This window comes from Pseudophryne corroboree, chromosome 6 (genome assembly GCF_028390025.1).
Source record: "Pseudophryne corroboree isolate aPseCor3 chromosome 6, aPseCor3.hap2, whole genome shotgun sequence".
In the NCBI taxonomy this organism is placed as follows: Eukaryota; Metazoa; Chordata; class Amphibia; order Anura; family Myobatrachidae; genus Pseudophryne; species Pseudophryne corroboree.
This window is the reverse complement of record NC_086449.1, coordinates 420,647,745-420,670,258: the sequence shown is the minus strand read 5'-3', so window position 1 is coordinate 420,670,258 and position 22,514 is coordinate 420,647,745. Positions and strand designations below refer to the sequence as shown.

General features: G+C 47.1%; 1 protein-coding gene across 8 annotated transcripts in view; it reads right to left on the bottom strand.

The window, feature by feature from the left end:
* The window catches only part of MAGI2 (membrane associated guanylate kinase, WW and PDZ domain containing 2), a 1,309,326-nt gene that overhangs the window by 1,248,132 nt on the left and 38,680 nt on the right, over window positions 1–22,514 (bottom strand). The window lies entirely within an intron of this gene.

The following is a 22,514-nucleotide window of genomic DNA, read 5'->3' as shown; positions in this document are numbered from 1 at the left end:
TCTCAATGTCTGCTAATACTCAGAAGTGTGAGGTGCAAATATTTTATTAGTAGTACAGTAGGTATTGTACTGTACAAAGAAACATAGATTTTGGCCAAAGTTACTGTAAGAACCACTTGGACCATCTAGTCTTCAGTTAAACAGACAAAGGATTTTGGACAATGTTACTGTTAATTGCATTTGGAATTTAATGCATACAGTAGAGATCTGTCCACACAGTACTGTACTGTACAAACAGTATTTCCTTTATCCTGCCATGTACAATATGGCATGGCTTCAAATCTCATAGACTATAAGATTTACAGTACAGTAGCCATGCTTTGTGATTTTTCTCAAGTTGCTTTTTTAATATGGTACTTTATACATATTCTGTTATGGCAAACAACATTTTTTGGGTGTACAGTAAGTTGGTCTGTAAATATACTGTACAGTAAATCAGTTTCTAAAGAAACACTGTTCAATACTGTACTACACATCCAAGCATGCCCTGCGACAGTTTTAGCATGGCCAAATAGCAAAACTGTAGAAAGGAATGCTGGTATGTGTAGTTCAACAACAGCTGGAGGACTGAAGGTTCCCCATCCCTGCTGTACATTGTGAAGTAAAAATAAATAAATAAATGGATCAGTAAAGAAAATGCTCCATGTACAGTACTGTACAGGTACTGTACATGTACATGTCATTTTTACATTATTTTCCACAGGAAATGTGTATTAGAGGTATACTGTAGACAGTAAATTTACTGTACTACAGTAAGTCGCACAGGCAGTTCCTGCTAAATCCTATAATACAGTACAGTATGTGACATGCTTATATTCTGTGTATAATTTCAAAATACAGTACAGTACTACACTTACAGTACTAATGTATACTGTACAGATTTTTTTTTACAAACACAGAAATGCATCCCAGACACAAATGCATGTACTGTACAGTACAGCAGACAGCTTATGGTGACAGACGCAAACTTATCCCCACCCACAGTCGCTGTGTATTTTTGATAGCGTAATGAGACACTCCTGCAGCATTGCTCTGATTCATGTAAAACCTGTGTGCATACAGTATTTCTATAGAATGTAAAGGTACAGTATATTACAACAGAAAAAAATATTAACGTGTCTAGAAAAAAAAGGCATGCGCACGCCGCATGACAGATACACAAGCTCATGTGTAAATGTAAGCAGTGATCTGTTCCCATTGGTTTTTGATTATGCCCTAATGGCTACGGGACTTGGACGCTCACATAACACTAACATCAATGGACCATACCTGTAAAACATTAGTTTGCGTCTATATACACTAATAATTTTATTTATCAGTTTGTCTGCGGGACTTGGACGCTCACATATCCCTAACATCAATGAACTATACTGTAGCTTTATCACTTTCATTTATGTCTTATATACTGTACTGTACTACTTGCGTCTGTATATACCGTACTATACACAGTACTATATACTGTATTTGAAATACTGTAGCATACTGTAGCATAATGAGATGCTGCAGTAAAATAGTTCTTGCGCTGTAGTTCAGTATTGTATTTTAATGGAGAACACACGCATGCATAATGGTGACTTTAAAAAGCGACATCTGGAAGATCGCAGGTATTACACTCAACCGTAACACCAAACGCTCTGTGCGCCTCCATACAACTAGGCAAGCCTCCTTGCGCCCAGGCACGCTGCGTATCTGTGATCGCGACTAACGCCTCAGCCAGCAAAGATAAGGGAGGCTCCATCTGTAGCAATCATCTCTCTATTGCATCCTATCAGAATCTCATTGGTTGCTGTGGGCAACACCTCCACTTGTCTGTTTTGGAATCTTTAATAAACACCCCCAGGTCTTGTCCTTATACTTATTATCATACTTACCTACTCTCCTGGAATTTCAAGAAGACTAATGAATTTGGGGGTTTTGCCCTGGCCTTCTGCCCACTTCACTAAAGCCTTAATGATGCATGTAGCTACAGTATGCCACATTATGACACAAATTGGACCAGTGGTCAGTGAGGTTCAGTTCGGTTCATAATGACATGAATTGCGACGTACCCCACATTACTTGTATTGGGAACTCTTGTATGGGTTCTCCTGGACAGGACGTCAGCACAGTGAGCACCTATTCTTCTAATGAGATGTATTTAACACCTTTAGGGGTGTATTCAATTCATGTCAGATCCTTGCCGATGGAAAGGATCCGACATGTGACTATTCAATGCCTGGCCAAACCCGACAGGTTTGGCCCGTTCCTGACAATGGCAATCTGACTTTTTTTAAAGTCGTATTGACATTGTCGGAAATGGGGCTAAAACCTGTCGGGTTTGGCCGCGCTTACGATAATACACATGGATCGGCGGCCTAAGCCGCCGATCCACGTGCTTTCCAACAGATTTCTGACAAGTCAGATTTTATGACTTGTCGGAAAAAAACAAGGGGCATTGAATAGGTTGGAGCCCCTTCCGACCTAAACCTGTCGGAAACTGTCGTCTTTCCGACAAGATGGCCGTTTTCGACAAGAATTGAATACCCCCCTAAAGCTGCATCATTTGGGAAAGTACATTACTAATATCACTTAAATCAAGTTATTAAAAAGCTGACTACATAAAATGTACACTTAAGAATGTCCTAAAGTCCGTTTACTTATGTGCAATGTTTAAATGAATGAAGGAGATGCTTGGACTTTGCATGATTTTTTACTGCTTCCATCATGTTGATTTTACAGAGCATCCACCAACTCCCAATATTAGGTACAGACGTATTTTACAGATGCGCTTCTGACGCTCAGGTACAGTAGCCCTCATTTACACGTGATTATCTGATGAATTTTGTAAATTACTGTTAATATGTTCTGTTATTTAAGGTATAAACAGTGAAACAAACAAAAAAAAAAACAAGAAGGTAAATGATCAAACTATAAGTGGTTTATTTAAAAAATGAAGATAAATATGACCTGTACGAAAAGCAGAATAAGTTGTGTATAAAAGGAAAACTTGATACTTGCTAGGTGAGAGTATTTGCTGAAGAATGCAGTGGATATGGGTCATTGGATAGACACAACATAGGTCGACAGTCATTAGGTCGACCATGGAAGGTCGAAATGCATTAGGTCGCCAGGGACAATAGGTCGACATGGTCGAAAGGTCAAAAGGTTGACATGGTTTTTTTACTGTTTTTGACGTCGTTTTCTTCGCAAAGTGACGGGAACCCCAATTAGTGCACTGTGTCCCCTCGCATGGCTCGCTTTGCTCGCCATGCTTCGGGAAAGGTGCCTCGCTTCGCTCGGCACAGGTTACCATTCACATTGTAGTCCACGTGGATCGTTAAGTATGAAAAAATCCACAAAAAAATATTAAAAAAAAAAAAAACTCATGTCGACCTTTTGACATGTCGACCTACATGTCGACCTATTCACCCTGTCGACCAATTGACCATGTCATCCTAATGCATGTCGACCTTCAGTGGTCGACCTAATGACTATCGACCTAAGCTGTGTCGACCTAACGACCGTCTACTTGAAATGCTAATATTGATATAATGTTGATGAATGTTTGAAACCTATACAAATAAACAAAGAAGTAAAATAATACAGTTTAAGCAGAAAATAAAAACAGTTGTTTTGCTTGTTGATTATAGCTTCAACAATGATATATCTTAATACTCAAGAGGATAAGGGGATCATCCCATCTTGCTGCCTTAAACATCTAATCAGTTAATATTGTCAAAACAGCGCCAGCAAATATGAGTTTCTGAATATTGCTGCCAGCAGCGAGAGAGTGGATAATTAAAGAAGAGATGGGATTAATATCTCAAGAGTGGCAAGAACCGATCCTACACATCAGTAGTGTCTATACAGTATCATGGGTGCAGACAGGGTGTGCAGTACATGAGCCCATAGATCAAGGAGAGCCTTGCATCACCCATCCTGTACCCAGGAAAGATTTCAAGTGAGTCCGTATGGCAGCCCCCATTCCTGCACCTGGCAGAGCCATCTTTCTGGAAAGACTGTACTGATACCGGAGAGTGCAAAGCAGGTTACAGTATTCTACTGACAAGCTTAAGTTTATAATCATCTCTGGCATGGCTGCAAGAGCGGTGACTGGGGTAATTACAACATCAAAAAAGGCCAACAGTGGGCAGAAGGGCATATTCCAAAATTATGCCATCTCTGCATTAATTTCAAGGGAACAACTGCACATAAGCTGAGTACAAATTCCAATTGCAAGCAGCCAGACAGACCTATGATGGCGCAGCAGAGCAGGCTGTCACACTGGAGTCATCACACTTTACAATACAAAAAAGTCAGGTTACTGGGAATGGACTATCAAGCAGTTCTTGATAAAAAAAAGAAAGGGGCAATTCTAGCATTTCCAACGAACTCTACTTTCTGATTATTTCCAACAGTGAAGAGATCTGATGGTTTCATAATGTTACATGGCGCATTTTCCTTGCATGATTTGTGTGTAGTTGTTTTCTTAGAAGACAAGGTCTAATCACTATGTAATGGTTTTTAATGGTTGGTTAATTAATTAATTAATTAATTAATTAATTGTTTTAGAGGATACACCATTACTTTATTTTCCACATATTGTATTTGTGATCTTGTATTCAGGATCGCCAAAGCCAAACAGAAATGCTGGCACTGTAACAAATGAGCCTCTTCTCTCCATATTAGTATAACTGCACTTGGCAGCTGAAGAGTTTCAGATGACTCCCAGTGAAGATTATCCCGCTTGTTAGTGAGGATTACTCTGGTTGTGGCCGTACAGTATGTATTCCATGGATATATACACATAAGGACAGTGATTATGGAAACAACAAGTCAAAGGCCCTCATGATTTCTGCAACAAGTTAATATTTATGACTTCAAGGGATATCAACATTTAAGATACTGTAAGGTATAATACAGAGATCTCAGACTGGACAGTTTCTTAAATGTGTTCATTAAATGATGCCAACCTAGTCCAAACATTCAGCTTTTCTATACACACTCCACAACTACTGAAAAGAGCTAATATCATTAAAATGTATTATTATTGGTAAGACAAGTTCCATCGCAAACATGATAAGAGAAGGGAATTAATTTGTTTGAAGTATGGCACCAAACAAATGTTTCTGAAAAAATAAAGTTCATTTAGCGTAAGCTGTCAAAACACTGAGAGACTTGTGATTTGTTAATGTCATAATATGAGCATTTACTATATGATTATGATTAGTGAGTAATGTGCAATTCCACTTACAAATACAATAGACAATGGAAACAGTGTAGTAAAAGGAATTAAATTAACTATATTATGTTTCTTAAGTCACAAAAATAAAAAAATAAAAAATCTTTAAGTGTCATCTTTAGCAAGTTGATTACTTTTGATTAATTGCCAGAATTTGATATTATACTTTTATTCTAAATTAAGCTTTCAACTGGATTGATTATATGAATTAGAAGACATTTGGAGGGTCAGTCAGACCGGCCGCTGATGGCCCGCAGCGCAGTTTGCAGATGGCGGCAAACTGAGCATGACACACACAATGTGATTGGCAGTGGCGGCCGTTTGCGGGGCGTCGGCGTGGTGTTGGGGGGGTGGGCCAGGACTGTTTTCTGCCCCCAGTGCCAGATACACATATGCCCCCACAGTGCCAGATACACATATGCCCCAACAGTGTCAGATACACATATGCCCCCACAGTGCCAGATATGCCCCCACTGTGTCAGATACAAATATGCCCCTACAATGCCAGATACACATATTCTCCCACAGTGCCAGATACACATATGCCCCCACGGTGCCAGATATGCCCCCACTGTGCCAGATACATATATGCCCCCCAATAGTGCCAGATACACATATGCCCTCAGCAGTGCAACTCACCATTGCTGCTACTGCCTGGGACCGACTCTGCAGTGTCACTGTGTCGGGGAGAGGAGAGCGCAGCATGCACCTCTCCTGCCCTCAGTCCGGTCTCCTGCAGCGGTGATATCGTGTATCTCAAATCAGGCACCTGTCCGTGAGCCAATCAGAGCTCACGGTCTGGCAGCAACAGCTCCTGATTGGCTGCTGGTCCGCGAGCTCTGATTGGCTCACAAACTGGCGTTTGATTGTGATACACACCATCAATGATGGCACCGGAGGGAGAGAGACCAGACTGACTGGGCAGGAGAGAGGCAGGAGAGAAGACACACATGCTGCACTCTCCGACACAGTGGCTAGAAGCTGCCAATTTCTTACTGGTATGTAGTACCGCATCGTTCCACCATGCTTGCAGCACTCCCCTAAAGTCTTCCGCAAAGGCTCTGAGTTACTGATCAAACTATTCACTAATTACCAATAGAGATAACACAGGAGTTTATTCAACTGCAGCATAGCAAGAGAGGATAAGCCACTGACAATGAGAAAACATGTCTGTGGCCATCATATAGGGACATTCAGTCCATGAAATATTAAATACACTTTTGTGAAAAAAAAGATGTATACTGGTTTATGCTAAAATATAAATAAGAATTATACTCTACTTCACCAAAATTATTGTAACCTTATTTGGTAAAATAAAGAAGTATAGTACTGTACTGTGTTTATTAACGGGAAAATCTGCAGACTTTTCCTTTGTTCTTTAGGAAAACATGTTCTGATTTTCTAAAGCTGCAGAGAACTGATGGAGAAACATTGGGAAACATAATTTCTCTTACGTCCTAGAGGATGCTGGGGACTCCGTAAGGACCATGGGGATAGACGGGCTCCGCAGGAGACATGGGCACTTTAAGAAAGACTTTAGGTATGGGTGTGCACTGGCTCCTCCCTCTATGCCCCTCCTCCAGACCTCAGTTTACTACTGTGCCCAGAGGAGACTGGGTGCATTACAGGGAGCTCTCCTGAGTTTCCTGTCAGAAAGTATTTTGTTAGGTTTTTTATTTTCAGGGAGCCTGCTGGCAACAGACTCCCTGCATCGAGGGACTGAGGGGAGAGAAGCAGACCTACTTCTGTGAGTTCCAAGGCTCTGCTTCTTAGGCTACTGGACACCATTAGCTCCAGAGGGATCGGTACGCAGGTCTCACCCTCGCCGTCCGTCCTAGAGCTGCGCCGCCGTCCTCCTCACAGAGCCGGAAGATAGAAGCCGGGTGAGTATGAGAAGAAAAGAAGACTTCAAAGGCGGCAGAAGACTTCATGATCTTCACTGAGGTAACGCACAGCGGTGAAGCTGTGCGCCATTGCTCCCATACACCTCACACACGGCAGTCACTGTAAGGGTGCAGGGCGCAGGGGGGGCGCCCTGGGCAGCATATAAACCTCTTTCTGGCAAAAATAGACATATATACAGTTGGGTACTGTATACATAATGAGCCCCCGCCAGTTTCAGTATATTTGAGCGGGACAGAAGCCCGCCGCCGAGGGGGTGGGGCTTCTCCCTCAGCACTCACCAGCGCCATTTTCTCCACAGCACAACGCTGAGTGGAAGCTCCCCGGACTCTCCCCTGCTTAACCACGGTGAAAGAGGGTTTTGAAGAAGGGGGGGCACATAATTTGGCGCATTTATACATGTACAAACAGCGCTACTGGGTAAACATATATTTATATAGTGTTTTTTCCTGGGTCATATAGCGCTGGGTGTGTGCTGGCATACTCTCTCTCTGTCTCTCCAAAGGGCCTTGTGGGGGAACTGTCTTCAGATGAGAGGATTCCCTGAGTGTGTGGTGTGTCGGTACGCGTGTGTCGACATGTCTGAGGTAGAAGGCTTTCAGGGGGAGGAGGAGGAGAGAATGAGTGTTGTGCCTCCGTCGACAACGCCGACACCTGACTGGATGGATATGTGGAAGGTTTTAAGTGCTAATGTAAATTTATTGCACAAAAGATTAGACAAAGCTGAAGCTAGGGAACAGCCAGGGAGTCAACCCATGTCTGTCCCTATGTCGCAGGGACCTGCGGGGTCTCAAAAGCGCCCACTATCCCAAATTGTAGACACAGATACCGACACGGATTCTGACTCCAGTGTCGACTACGATGATGCAAAATTACAGCCAAAAGTGGCTAAATGTATTCGATATATGATCATTGCAATAAAAGATGTTTTGCATATCACAGAGGAACCCCCTGTCCCTGACACGAGGGTACACATGTATAAGGGGAAGAAACCTGAGGTAACCTTTCCCCCCTCACATGAGTTGAATGAATTATGTGAAAAAGCTTGGGAATCTCCAGACAAAAAACTGCAGATTCCCAAAACGATTCTTATGGCGTATCCTTTCCCGCCAACGGACAGGATACGGTGGGAATCCTCCCCTAAGGTGGATAAGGCATTAACACGCTTATCCAAAAAGGTAGCGCTGCCATCCCAAGATACGGCTACCCTCAGGGACCCTGCTGACGGCAAGCAGGAGGTTATCTTGAAGTCCATTTACACACATTCTGGTACCTTACTCAGACCGGCGATTGCGTCAGCCTGGGTTTGTAGCGCGGTAGCAGCATGGACAGATACCTTATCAGCGGATATTGAAACCCTAGATAAGGATACCATTTTATTGACCCTGGGGCATATAAAAGATGCGGTCTTATATATGAGAGATGCTCAAAGAGACATTAGTCTACTGGGTTCTAGAGTCAACGCGATGTCCATTTCTGCTAGACGAGTCTTATGGACCCGGCAATGGACAGGTGATGCTGACTCAAAGAGGCATATGGAGGTTTTACCTTACAAGGGTGAGGAATTGTTTGGGGAAGGTCTCTCGGACCTGGTCTCCACAGCTACAGCTGGTAAATCAAATTTTCTACCTTATATTCCCTCACAGCTGAAGAAAGCACCACATTATCAAATGCAGTCCTTTCGATCACAAAGAAACAAGAAAGTATGAGGTGCGTCCTTTCTTGCCAGAGGTAAGGTTAGAGGAAAAAAGCTGCACAACACAGCTAGTTCCCAGGAACAGAAGTCCTCCCCGGCCTCTACAAAATCCACCGCATGACGCTGGGGCTCCGCTACAGGAGTCCGCCCCAGTGGGGGCACGTCTTCGACTTTTCAGCCACATCTGGGTTCACTCACAGGTGGATCCCTGGGCAATAGAAATTGTTTCCCAGGGTTACAAGCTGGAATTCGAAGAGGTGCCTCCGCGCCGGTTTTTCAAATCGGCCCTACCAGCTTCTCCCCCCGGAAAGGGAGATAGTGTTAAATGCAATTCACAAATTGTATCAACAGGTGGTGGTCAAGGTTCCCCTGCTTCAACAAGGGAGGGGATATTACTCAACCCTATTTGTGGTCCCGAAACCGGACGGTTCAGTCAGACCCATTTTAAATTTAAAATCCCTGAACCTATACTTGAAGAGGTTCAAGTTCAAGATGGAATCGCTCAGAGCGGTCATCGCCAGCCTGGAAGGGGGGGATTTTATGGTATCTCTGGACATAAAGGATGCATACCTTCATGTTCCCATTTATCCACCTCATCAGGAGTACCTGAGATTTGCGGTACAGGATTGTCATTACAGGTTGAGTATCCCATATCCAAATATTCTGAAATAAGGAATATTCCGAAATACGAACTTTTTTGAGTGAGAGTGAGACAATGAAACCTTTGTTTTTTGATGGCTCAATGTACACAAACTTTGTTTAACACACAAAGTTATTAAAAATATTGTATTAAGTGACATTCAGGCTGTGTGTATAAGGTGTATATGTAACATAAATGCATTCTGTGCTTAGATTTAGGTCCCATCACCATGATATCTCATTATGGTATGCAATTATTCCAAAATACGGAAAAATCTGATATCCAAAATACCTCTGGTCCCAAGCATTTTGGATAAGGGATACTCAACCTGTACCAATTTCAGACGTTGCCGTTTGGGCTTTCCACGGCCCCGAGAATTTTCACTAAGGTAATGGCGGAAATGATGGTGCTCCTGCGCAAGCAAGGTGTCACAATTATCCCGTACTTGGACGATCTCCTCATAAAAGCGAGATCAAGAGAGCAGTTACTGAACAGTGTGTCACTTTCACTGAATGTGTTACAGCAACACGGCTGGATTCTCAATATCCCGAAGTCACAGTTGGTTCCTACGACTCGTCTGACTTTCTTGGGCTTGATTCTGGATACAGACCAGAAAAAGGTTTATCTTCCGACAGAAAAAGCTCAGGAACTCATGACTCTGGTCAGGAACTTATTGAAGCCAAAACAGGTGTCAGTGCACCACTGCACTCGAGTCCTGGGAAAGATGGTGGCATCATACGAAGACATTCACTTCGGCAGGGTCCATGCGAGGACTTTCCAATGGGACCTATTGGACAAGTGGTCCGGGTCACATCTACAAATGCATCGGTTGATCACCCTGTCCCCCAGAGCCAGGGTATCTCTCCTGTGGTGGCTGCAGAGTGCTCACCTTCTAGAGGGACGCAGGTTCGGCATTCAGGACTGGATCCTGGTGACCACGGACGCGAGCCTCGAGGTTGGGGAGCAGTCACGCAGGGAAGAAACTTCCAAGGTCTTTGGTCAAGTCAAGGGACTTGTCTTCACATCAACATCCTGGAACTGAGGGCCATATACAACGCCCTACATCAAGCGTAGACCTTACTGCGCGACCGACCAGTTCTGATCCAGTCAGACAACATCACCACAGTGGCTCATGTAAACCGCCAGGGCGGCACAAGGAGCAGAGTGGCAATGACGGAAGCCGCCAGGATTCTTCGCTGAGCGGAAAATCATGTAAGAGCATTGTCAGCAGTGTTCATTCCGGGAGTGGACAACTGGGAAGCAGACTTCCTCAGCAGACACGAACTGCATCCAGCAGAGTGGGGACTTCATCAGGAAGTATTCACACAGATTGCAAGTTGGTGGGGACTGCCCCAGATAGACATGATGGCATCCCGCCTCAACAAAATGCTGCAGAAGTATTGCGCCAGATCAAAAGACCCTCAGGCGGTAGCTGTAGACGCCCTAGTGACACCGTGGGTGTTCCAGTCGGTCTATGTGTTTCCTCCTCTTCCTCTCATCCCAAAGGTGTTGAGAATAATAAGGAAAAGAGGAGTACAGACAATTCTCATTGTTCCAGATTGGCCACGAAGAACCTGGTATCCGGATCTACTGGAAATGCTCACAGAAGATCCATGGCTTCTTCCTCTACGACAGGACCTGTTGCAACAGGGGCCCTGTCTGTTCCAAGACTTACCGCGACTGCGTTTGATGGCATGGCGGTTGAACGCCGGATCCTAGCGGAAAAGGGCATTCCGGATGAGGTCATTCCTACTCTGATAAAGGCTAGGAAGGACGTGACAGCTAAACATTATCACCGTATATGGCGAAAATATGTTGCTTGGTGTGATGCCAGGAATGCTCCTCCGGAAGAATTCCATCTGGGCCCTTTCCTTCACTTCCTACAAACTGGAGTGAATTTGGGCCTAAAATTAGGCTCCATTAAGGTTCAGATTTCGGCCTTATCCATTTTCTTTCAAAAGGAATTGGCTTCTCTCCCAGAAGTACAGACTTTTGTAAATGGGGTGTGTCACGATCCGGGTATCTGGACGCCATTACTTACCCTTCAGATGCCTCCTAAGGCTGGCTCAGCATTCCAGGACCGGATCCCGCTGTTTCTGAGTTTCCACATGCAGAATGTCAGAGTGGTGATTTCATCAGCCGCGGCCTCCGCTGTGCCCGCGTGGTTAAATGTGCGCTTGTCAGTCTGGCGTCTCCTGTCTCCTGTGGCCGGCGTCGCCATTACTGTTTCAATTCTCACATGGATTACAAACCAAACTTCCCTCCAAGTGTCTGCATGGGCGCAGCCATCTTGGTTTTTGTCATCTGATCATTTCCACCAATCTGCTGTCTGTATTGTTGATTTGCATAATTGCCTAGCCAACCCCTTCCTTGCTGCAGGTATAAGTAAGCTGTGCCTGAACAAGGAAGGCGTCAGTGCTTTGGTTGTCTAACCTAGTTCCAGTTTGTCTCTCTCCTGTGGTTGTCTAACCTAGTTCCAGTTTGTCTCTCTCCTGTGGTTGTCTTCCAGGTTCCAGCTCCTGTCTCCAGACTTCTGCTATAGAGACCCGCACCAGCATTCCATCTGCGGTGTAGCCTGACTCTCCGATCCATTCTGGACTCACCTGTTTCCAGCTACAGCAATCACCTGCTTCCAGCCGAGCTTCCAGCAGTGTACAACTTCTCTTAAAGGGCCGGTGTCCTTTCTGCAGTTTACCACTCTCCACCGGTATTATTATTTCATCGCTCTCAAGTCAATCACCTGCTTCCAGCCCAGCTTCCAGCAGTGTACAGCTTCCCTTAAAGGGCCGGTGTCCTTTCTGCAGTTTACCACTCTCCACCGGTATTATTATTTCATCGCTCTCAAGTTCGTTTATTATTTAACTGGTTCCAGCCAGTATCCACTCCGTACCAACAACAGTCTGGTTCCAGCCAGTATCCACAGCAGCCGTTTTACCTTCAGCAGCCCAGCCTTTCCTGGAACACCAGCTGGTACGATCCTGGGTTCTCTCCATTGCTACAGTCAGGCCTGGTAAGGACTTTCCAACTAGAAGATTATTAGAACTGTCTCACACTACCAGTGCCTGTGGCCCTTGCCACCCTGTAGTACCCAGGAACTGTATTATTGCCCTGCTGACTTTTATGTTTTCTTATTTTCTGCTGTGTTACGGAGTTTGTCATAATAAACATCATTGACTTTTATCCTGGTTGTCGTGGTCACGCCTTCGGGCAGTTATTCTACATGTTACTTACATGTCTAGGGGTCTGATACAACCTCCCAGGTTCCGTTACATCTCAGCCCCTACAACTGAGGTTGCCTCCCGTCAACTCAGGCCCTCAGTTGTGACAGTAAGCACTGACCTAATGAATCCAGCCGGAGACCAGGATCAAGCGGCCAGGCCGATGCAAGAACTGGCAGCCCGACTTGAACATCAGGAGGCTGCACAGGGCCACATCATCCGCTGTCTCCAGGATCTCTCCACACGGCTGGATGGGATTCAAACGACCCTCCGTGGACCTGGCACGTCCGGTGCGTCCACTACAGTGACACCAGCTGTAACCCCACCCACCTTACCCATTTCCAGTCCACATCTTCATCTTCCAACGCCAGCAAAATTTGATGGATCTCCAAGGTTCTGCAGGGGATTTCTCAATCAATGTGAAATCCACTTTGAGCTTCTACCTGGCAATTTCTTCAGTGACCGTACCAAAATTGCCTATATCATCTCCCTTCTCAGTGGCTCAGCCCTTGACTGGGCATCACCTTTATGGGAGAAGTCTGATCCCCTGCTATCCTCCTATACTGACTTTGTAGCTACATTCAGGCGCATCTTCGACGAGCCAGGCCGGATAACATCTGCTTCATCTGAGATTCTTCGTTTACGCCAGGGAACACGTACCGTGGGACAGTATCTTATACAGTTTAAAATCCTGGCATCCGAACTGGCATGGAACGACGAGGCCCTGTATGCTGCATTCTGGCATGGCTTATCAGAACGCATCAAGGATGAGTTAGCTACCAGAGACTTGCCCTCTAAGTTGGATGAGCTAATTTCTCTTTGCACGAAGGTTGATCTACGTTTTAGAGAGAGAGCAACCGAGCGAGGAAGATCATCTACTCCTAAATCTTCTGCTCCTCCTTCTCGTCAACCATCTCCATCCAAGGATGAGCCTATGCAAATTAGTCGTTCCCGTCTATCTCCTGCTGAGCGCCGAAAACGTCTCTCTGAGTCTCTCTGTCTCTACTGTGCAGCTCCGTCGCACACTATCAATGCCTGTCCCAAACGTCCGGGACTCCAGATCCTAGTTCGCCAAGGAGAGGGCCGGCTAGGAGTGATGATCTCCTCTCCATCTCCTCATGACTGTAACCTCCCAGTGTCGCTCCAAATTGCTCAACGTTACAGGAACGTCATTGCCCTCCTTGATTCCGGAGCAGCTGGGAATTTCATAACCGAAGCTTATGTTAAACGGTGGTCCCTACCCACCGAGAGACTGTCCTCGTCCATCTCTTTGACTGCCGTGGATGGCAGCAAGATTTTTGACGCAGTCATTTCCTTAAGGACTCTTCCAGTTCGTCTGAGAGTGGGAGTTCTTCATTCTGAGTATATTTCTTTTTTAGTGATTCCAAGAGCCACACATCCAGTGGTTTTAGGCCTTCCATGGCTCCGTCTCCACAACCCATCAATTGACTGGACGACTACGCAAATACTGGCATGGGGTCCCTCCTGTGCTGAGACTTGTTTAGCCAAAGTTCTTCCTGTTTGTTCTTCCTTCCCCAGGTCAACTGATGTTCCGCCTCCTCCATATCAAGACTTCACGGATGTGTTCAGTAAAGCCTCTGCTGATATCCTTCCTCCTCATAGAGAATGGGACTGCCCAATCGACCTCATTCCAGGGAAGGTTCCACCGCGAGGCCGAACTTATCCGTTGTCTCTGCCCGAGACACACTCCATGGAAGAGTACATCAAAGAGAACCTGGCGAAGGGTTTCATCCGACCATCTTCTTCTCCAGCCGGCGCAGGCTTCTTCTTCGTTAAGAAGAAAGACGGTGGTCTGCGTCCGTGCATCGACTACAGGGGTCTGAACGACATTACCGTCAAGAACCGATACCCTTTACCCCTGATTACTGAGCTCTTTGATAGAGTTAGTGGTGCAACCATTTTCACAAAGCTGGACTTGAGGGGTGCCTACAATCTCATCCGAATCCGTGAGGGTGACGAGTGGAAGACCGCCTTTAACACCCGTGACGGACATTATGAGTACCTCGTCATGCCCTTCGGATTGAGCAACGCTCCAGCAGTCTTCCAGCACTTCGTGAATGAGATCTTCAGGGACATCTTGTACCGCCATGTCGTGGTTTATCTAGACGACATCCTCATCTTTGCTAATAATCTCGAAGATCATCGTTTCTGGGTAAAAGAGGTTCTTTCCCGTCTCCGTGTCAATCACCTCTATTGTAAATTGGAGAAGTGTGTGTTTGAAGTTAAAACCATTCCGTTTCTAGGTTACATTGTGTCCGGTTCCGGACTAGAGATGGATCCTGAGAAACTCCAAGCAATCCAGAATTGGCCTATACCCTTAAGCCTCAAAGGGGTCCAGAGGTTCTTAGGGTTCGCCAATTATTATAGAAAATTTATACGAGACTTTTCCACCATTGTGGCGCCTATCACTGCATTAACCAAGAAAGGTGCTAATCCGTCCAAGTGGTCCGAGGAAGCTACACAGGCCTTTCACCTTCTGAAGCAACGGTTCATCTCTGCACCAGTTCTGAAACAGCCTGACACCGACTCTCCTTTTATCTTAGAGGTAGATGCCTCCTCCGTTGGAGTAGGAGCAGTGTTATCCCAGAAGGCCAAAGATGGACATCTACATCCTTGCAGTTTCTTCTCCCGGAAGTTCTCCCCAGCTGAGCGCAACTATGCCATTGGCGATCAGGAGTTGCTAGCCATCAAGCTCGCTCTGGAGGAGTGGAGATACCTGTTGGAGGGAGCTTCCCACTCAATCACCATACTTACCGACCACAAAAATCTTTTATATCTCAAAGGCGCACAATGTCTCAACCCTCGTCAGGCCAGATGGGCACTTTTCTTTTCCAGATTTGACTTTAAACTCCAGTTCTGTCCGGGTTCTCAGAATCGTAAGGCCGATGCCCTTTCCCGCTCATGGGAGCAAGAAAATGAGTCCGAGTCTGCAGACAAGCATCCTATTATTAATCCGTTGGCATTCTCCACGGTAGGGATGGACTCTACGCCTCCACCAGGGAAAAGTTTTGTTAAGCCAGTTCTAAGGAAGAAGCTCATGCATTGGGCCCATGCTTCCCGTTTTGCTGGACATACAGGCATTCAGAAAACCCTTGAATTTATTTCTAGGTCCTACTGGTGGCCAACTCTGAAAAAGGACGTTATGGAATTTATTGCCTCCTGCCCAAAGTGTGCCCAACACAAAGTCTCCCGCCAGTCGCCTGCGGGGCAACTGGTTCCATTATCTGTTCCCCGTCGACCATGGACCCATTTGTCGATGGACTTTGTTTCCGATCTACCTATCTGCAACAAGTTTAATACCATCTGGGTGGTAGTTGACCGGTTCACCAAGATGGCACATTTCATCCCTCTCACCGGTCTTCCGTCAGCTTCCAAGTTGGCTCAAGTGTTTATACAAGAGATCTTCCGACTTCACGGTCTTCCTGAAGAGATCATCTCGGATCGTGGAGTACAATTTGTAGCCAAATTTTGGCGAAGTTTGTGTCAAGCCCTCCAAGTCAAGTTAAAGTTTTCCACGGCTTACCATCCTCAGACCAATGGTCAAACCGAGAGGGTGAATCAGGACTTGGAGGCCTTCCTCCGTATATATGTGTCTTCCTCTCAAGATGACTGGGTTCAACTCCTTCCTTGGGCCGAGTTCAGCCACAACAATCAATACCATTCCTCATCTTCTTCTACACCATTCTTCATTAATTATGGATTCCACCCTAAAGTCCCAGAATTCCAACCGCTTCCCGCAACTTCTGTTCCAGCAGTGGATGTCACCTTGCGTCAGTTTTCAAATAACTGGAAGAACGTCCGCGCAGCCCTGCTTAAAGCCTCATTCAGGTATAAAAAGTTTGCCGATAGGAAGCGTAGAGCGGTTCCTGCTCTCAAGGTGGGTGATCGTGTGTGGTTGTCCACGAAGAATTTGAGGTTGAGAGTTCCCAGCATGAAATTTGCACCTCGCTACATCGGACCCTTCAAGATTGAACAAGTCATCAATCCTGTTGCCTACAGGTTACAGTTACCATCCTTCTTGAAAATACCCAGGACATTTCATGTTTCTTTGTTGAAACCGCTGATCCTGAATCGGTTTCATTCCGCACTTCCTCCAGCTCCCAAAGTTCAGACTCAACGGGGAGTCGAGTACGAGGTGGCCAAGATTTTGGACTCACGTTTCCGTTACGGTCAGTTACAATACCTCATTGACTGGAAGGGCTATGGTCCTGAAGAACGCTCTTGGACCAATGCCTCAGACGTCCATGCTCCTGCCTTGGTCCGAAATTTCCACGCAAAGTTTCCTTTAAAGCCTAAGAAGTGTCCTGGGGCCACTCCTAAAGGGGGGGGTGCTGTCACGATCCGGGTATCTGGACGCCATTACTTACCCTTCAGATGCCTCCTAAGGCTGGCTCAGCATTCCAGGACCGGATCCCGCTGTTTCTGAGTTTCCACATGCAGAATGTCAGAGTGGTGATTTCATCAGCCGCGGCCTCCGCTGTGCCCGCGTGGTTAAATGTGCGCTTGTCAGTCTGGCGTCTCCTGTCTCCTGTGGCCGGCGTCGCCATTACTGTTTCAATTCTCACATGGATTACAAACCAAACTTCCCTCCAAGTGTCTGCATGGGCGCAGCCATCTTGGTTTTTGTCATCTGATCATTTCCACCAATCTGCTGTCTGTATTGTTGATTTGCATAATTGCCTAGCCAACCCCTTCCTTGCTGCAGGTATAAGTAAGCTGTGCCTGAACAAGGAAGGCGTCAGTGCTTTGGTTGTCTAACCTAGTTCCAGTTTGTCTCTCTCCTGTGGTTGTCTAACCTAGTTCCAGTTTGTCTCTCTCCTGTGGTTGTCTTCCAGGTTCCAGCTCCTGTCTCCAGACTTCTGCTATAGAGACCCGCACCAGCATTCCATCTGCGGTGTAGCCTGACTCTCCGATCCATTCTGGACTCACCTGTTTCCAGCTACAGCAATCACCTGCTTCCAGCCGAGCTTCCAGCAGTGTACAACTTCTCTTAAAGGGCCGGTGTCCTTTCTGCAGTTTACCACTCTCCACCGGTATTATTATTTCATCGCTCTCAAGTCAATCACCTGCTTCCAGCCCAGCTTCCAGCAGTGTACAGCTTCCCTTAAAGGGCCGGTGTCCTTTCTGCAGTTTACCACTCTCCACCGGTATTATTATTTCATCGCTCTCAAGTTCGTTTATTATTTAACTGGTTCCAGCCAGTATCCACTCCGTACCAACAACAGTCTGGTTCCAGCCAGTATCCACAGCAGCCGTTTTACCTTCAGCAGCCCAGCCTTTCCTGGAACACCAGCTGGTACGATCCTGGGTTCTCTCCATTGCTACAGTCAGGCCTGGTAAGGACTTTCCAACTAGAAGATTATTAGAACTGTCTCACACTACCAGTGCCTGTGGCCCTTGCCACCCTGTAGTACCCAGGAACTGTATTATTGCCCTGCTGACTTTTATGTTTTCTTATTTTCTGCTGTGTTACGGAGTTTGTCATAATAAACATCATTGACTTTTATCCTGGTTGTCGTGGTCACGCCTTCGGGCAGTTATTCTACATGTTACTTACATGTCTAGGGGTCTGATACAACCTCCCAGGTTCCGTTACATCTCAGCCCCTACAACTGAGGTTGCCTCCCGTCAACTCAGGCCCTCAGTTGTGACAGGGTGCTGCATATTCAGCCTCCTTTTGTACCTCCGGTGGCACCTTGGGACCTTAACGTGGTGTTGAGTTTCCTTAAGTCACACTGGTTTGAACCACTTAAACCGGTGGAGTTGAAATATCTCACTTGGAAAGTGGTCATGTTGTTAGCCTTGGCTTCGGCTAGGCGAGTATCGGAATTGGCGGCTTTGTCTCATAAAAGCCCCTATCTAGTTTTCCATATGGATAGAGCGGAATTGTGGACCCGCCCTCAATTCTTGCCTAAGGTGGTGTCATCTTTTGATATGAACCAACCTATTGTGGTACCTGTGGCTACGCACGACTTGGAGGATTCCGAGTCCTTTGATGTAGTCAGGGCTTTGAAAATGTACGTGGCCAGAACGGCTAGAGTTAGGAAAACAGAAGCACTGTTTGTCCTATATGTGGCCAACAAGGGTGGCGCACCTGCTTCAAAGCAGACTATTGCTCGCTGGATCTGTAACACGATTCAGCAAGCTCATTCCACGGCTGGATTGCCGTTACCAAAATCGGTCAAGGCCCATTCCACAAGGAAGGTGGGCTCTTCTTGGGCGGCTGCCCGAGGGGTCTCGGCACTACAGCTGTGCCGAGCTGCTACTTGGTCGGGTTCAAACACCTTTGCAAAGTTCTACAAGTTTGATACCCTGGCTGAGGAGGACCTCCTGTTTGCTCAATCGGTGCTGCAGAGTCATCCGCACTCTCCCGCCCGTTTGGGAGCTTTGGTATAATCCTCATGGTCCTTACGGAGTCCCCAGCATCCTCTAGGACGTAAGAGAAAATAAGATTTTAAACCTACCGGTAAATCTTTTTCTCGTAGTCCGTAGAGGATGCTGGGCACCCGTCCCAAGTGCGGACTACTTCTGCAAGACTTGTGTATAGTTTTGCTTACATAAGGGTTATGTTATAGTTTTCATCGGTCCTGGACTGATGTTATGTTGGTTTCATACTGTTAACTGGTTAGTATATCACAAGTTATACGGTGTGATTGGTGTGGCTGGTATGAATCTTGCCCTTGGATTAACAAAATCCTTTCCTCGTACTGTCTGTCTCCTCTGGGCACAATTTCTCTAACTGAGGTCTGGAGGAGGGGCATAGAGGGAGGAGCCAGTGCACACCCATACCTAAAGTCTTTCTTAAAGTGCCCATGTCTCCTGCGGAGCCCGTCTATCCCCATGGTCCTTACGGAGTCCCCAGCATCCTCTACGGACTACGAGAAAGGTTTAAAATCTTATTTTACTGCCGAATGTAATATTTCTTTATAAAGGCTTTTAGACACATTACCAAATATTCTGGAACACAAGACACATGGGCCCTGACTGTCAGTTGCACGCAGTGCCGATGTTCACGTAGTTGAGTAATTATTTGTTACTGCGCTTGTTCATAGAGGTGTGAAAGCCCCATGTCGCATACGTTACACAGAGTTACATATAAAGGTGCTTTTGCTAGCGGGACAGATGGTATCAGAAATGTGGAGAAAAAGTGATGAGTATTCCTGGGTGTTGCCACTAGTGCACAGTGGATGTTTTATGAAAGTGTCACTAGGAGTGTCAATGCAAGCGGCTGGGCTAACAGATATACAGTTTGCAATAAACAGCCGCAAGCATAGTAAGCCATGGTCAGACAAAGAAACTATACCTGCCACAGTGTACAGATGCTGAATGCACATGGGAAGAAATTGTCCATATATAGCACAGTTCCGGTATAAAGAAATTCCTGCACTTTCAGGTGCATTACTGGTGAGAATCTAAAAATGCTGTAGCCTGCAGACAAAATAATGCAGCAGCTAGGGGTTCCGGAGTCTCAGCTATTCCTTTTTAAGCGATCAATTTAAAGTCATAAGTCTATGCCCAGGCTATGCCAACCTGCTCCCGCCAATAGCCCTGCACCTACCTGCTCACACGCTATCCCACATCACCTGCGACCACCTGCTTACACTCCATCCTACAGCCCTGAGCCCACCTGCTCATACTCCATCCCACATCACCTGTGCCCACCTAATGCTCCCTCCTACAGCCCTACACCCACCTGCTCACGCTCTATCCCACAGCCCTGCACCCACCTGCTCGCACTCCCTCCTATAGCCCTACACCCAACTGCTCATGCTCTACCCCACAGCCCTGCACCCACCTGCTCACACTCCCTCCTACAGTGCTGTGCCCACCAGCTCACGCTCCCTCCTACAGCCCTGCACCCACTTGCTCAAACTCCCTCCTACAGCCCTGCGCCCACCTGCTCACGCTCCCTCCTGTAGCCCTGTGCCCACCTGCTCACACTCCATCCCACAGCCCTGTGCCCACCTGATCACGCTTCATCCCACAGCCCTGCGCTTCACCTCCTTACACTCTATCCCACAGCCCGTGTCCACCTGCTCTCGCTTTCTCCTACAGCCCTTCACTTACCTGCTCACGCTCCATCCCACAGCCTTGCGCCCACCTGCTCATGCTCCATCCCACAGCCCTGTGCCCACCTGCTCACGCTCCATTCTACAGCCATGCGCCTACCTGCTCATGCTCCATCCCACAGCCCCTAAGTCCATCTGCTCACGCTCCCTCCTACAGCCCTGCGCCCACCTGCTCACGCTTCTTCCTACAGCTCTGCGCCCAGCTGAACATAATCCATCCCACAGCATTTCGCTCACCTGCTCACGCTCCATCCCGCAGTCCCTGCATTCACCTGCTCACGCACCCTCCTTCAGCCCAAAGCCCACCTGCACATGCTCCATCCCACAGCCCCTGCATCCACCTGCTCATGCTCCATCCCACAGCCCCTGCATCCACCTGCTCATGCTTCATCCCACAGCCCTGTGCCCACCTGCTCACGCTCCATCCCACAGCCTTGCGCCCACCTGCTCACGCTCCATCCCATAGCTCCTTCAGACCTGCATCCATCTGCTCACGCTCCATCCCAAAGCCCCTGCACTCCACCTACACATGCTCCATACCATAGCCCTGCACCCACCTGCTCATGTTCCAGCCCATAGCCCAGTGTTTTTCAACCGCTGTGCCGCGGCACACTAGTGTGCCGCCAGCGGTGCTCAGATGTGCCGCCACAGATGCCCGAAGCCTAGCTGCTGCTACCCCCACACTGTTTTTGACGGCGCTGGACTGCGGCAAGTAACCTATGACACGCAGCGTGACTCGCGCATGCCATGTCACCTTCCCGCCCGCCCGTCCATCCGCTTACCTGCCCGCTGTCTCACCCTGGGCTGCTCCTCCGGCTGCATGCACTCCAGACGCTGAGGCAGGGAGAGGGAAACACAAGCTGTCCGCTCACCTGTCTGCTCTCTCATCCCGTGCTGCTCCTTGATCCTCCGGCTGCATAAACTCCAGTGGCTGAGGCAGGGAGAGGGAAATGAGCTTCATATCCATTGACTCCCAGGTAGGGGCCCAGTGAATTTGTATTTATTTAATAGCTGTGGGAGTCACTGTGTGGAAATACTGTGGGTGTGCAATGTGTGGAAATACTGTGGGGGCCAATGTGGGATATTACTGTGGGGGGCAATGTGTGGAATTACTGCAGAGGTCAACGCATTTGTTTAATTACTGGGGGGGCCACTGTGTGTGTGTGTGCTTTCCCCTCAATGTGTGTGTGGGATTTTTTTTTGTGGGGGGGGGGGGGGGGGGAGATACTGATGGTGTGCCTTGGCAATTTAAAAAATTTGGTCGGTGTGCCGCGACTTAAAAAAGGTTGAAAATCACTGCCATAGCCCTTCGCCCATCTGCTCACGCTCCCTCCTACAGCCCTTCACACCTCTGTGCCCATCACTATACTAATGACTAAGTCTACTTCCAATACAAGCACATGACCCTAGTAGCAGCAGCTCTCCCTTTACCAGAGGCCTCACCTAATTTTCGAATGGTAACTCTTCTGCCCTGGGATCAGAGTGCTGTAACCGAGGTATCTGCCACTGTCAGTGAGTATGTTAGGTTAGGGCCCGGGGAGCAGGGGAGGAGTAGGATTAGGCACAAGTGGCGGTTAGGGTTAGGAACTAGTGGGGGTAAGGGTTAGGCATTAGTGGGGATTAGCCCTACCTGCCACTACCCGGGGGTTAGCCCTAGCCTCCACCCCAGGAGGGATTTGGTTAGGATTGGGCATGGGGGTAAAAATACTTACCCCGTCTGCCATTGAGATCTTCAATGTCGGGATGC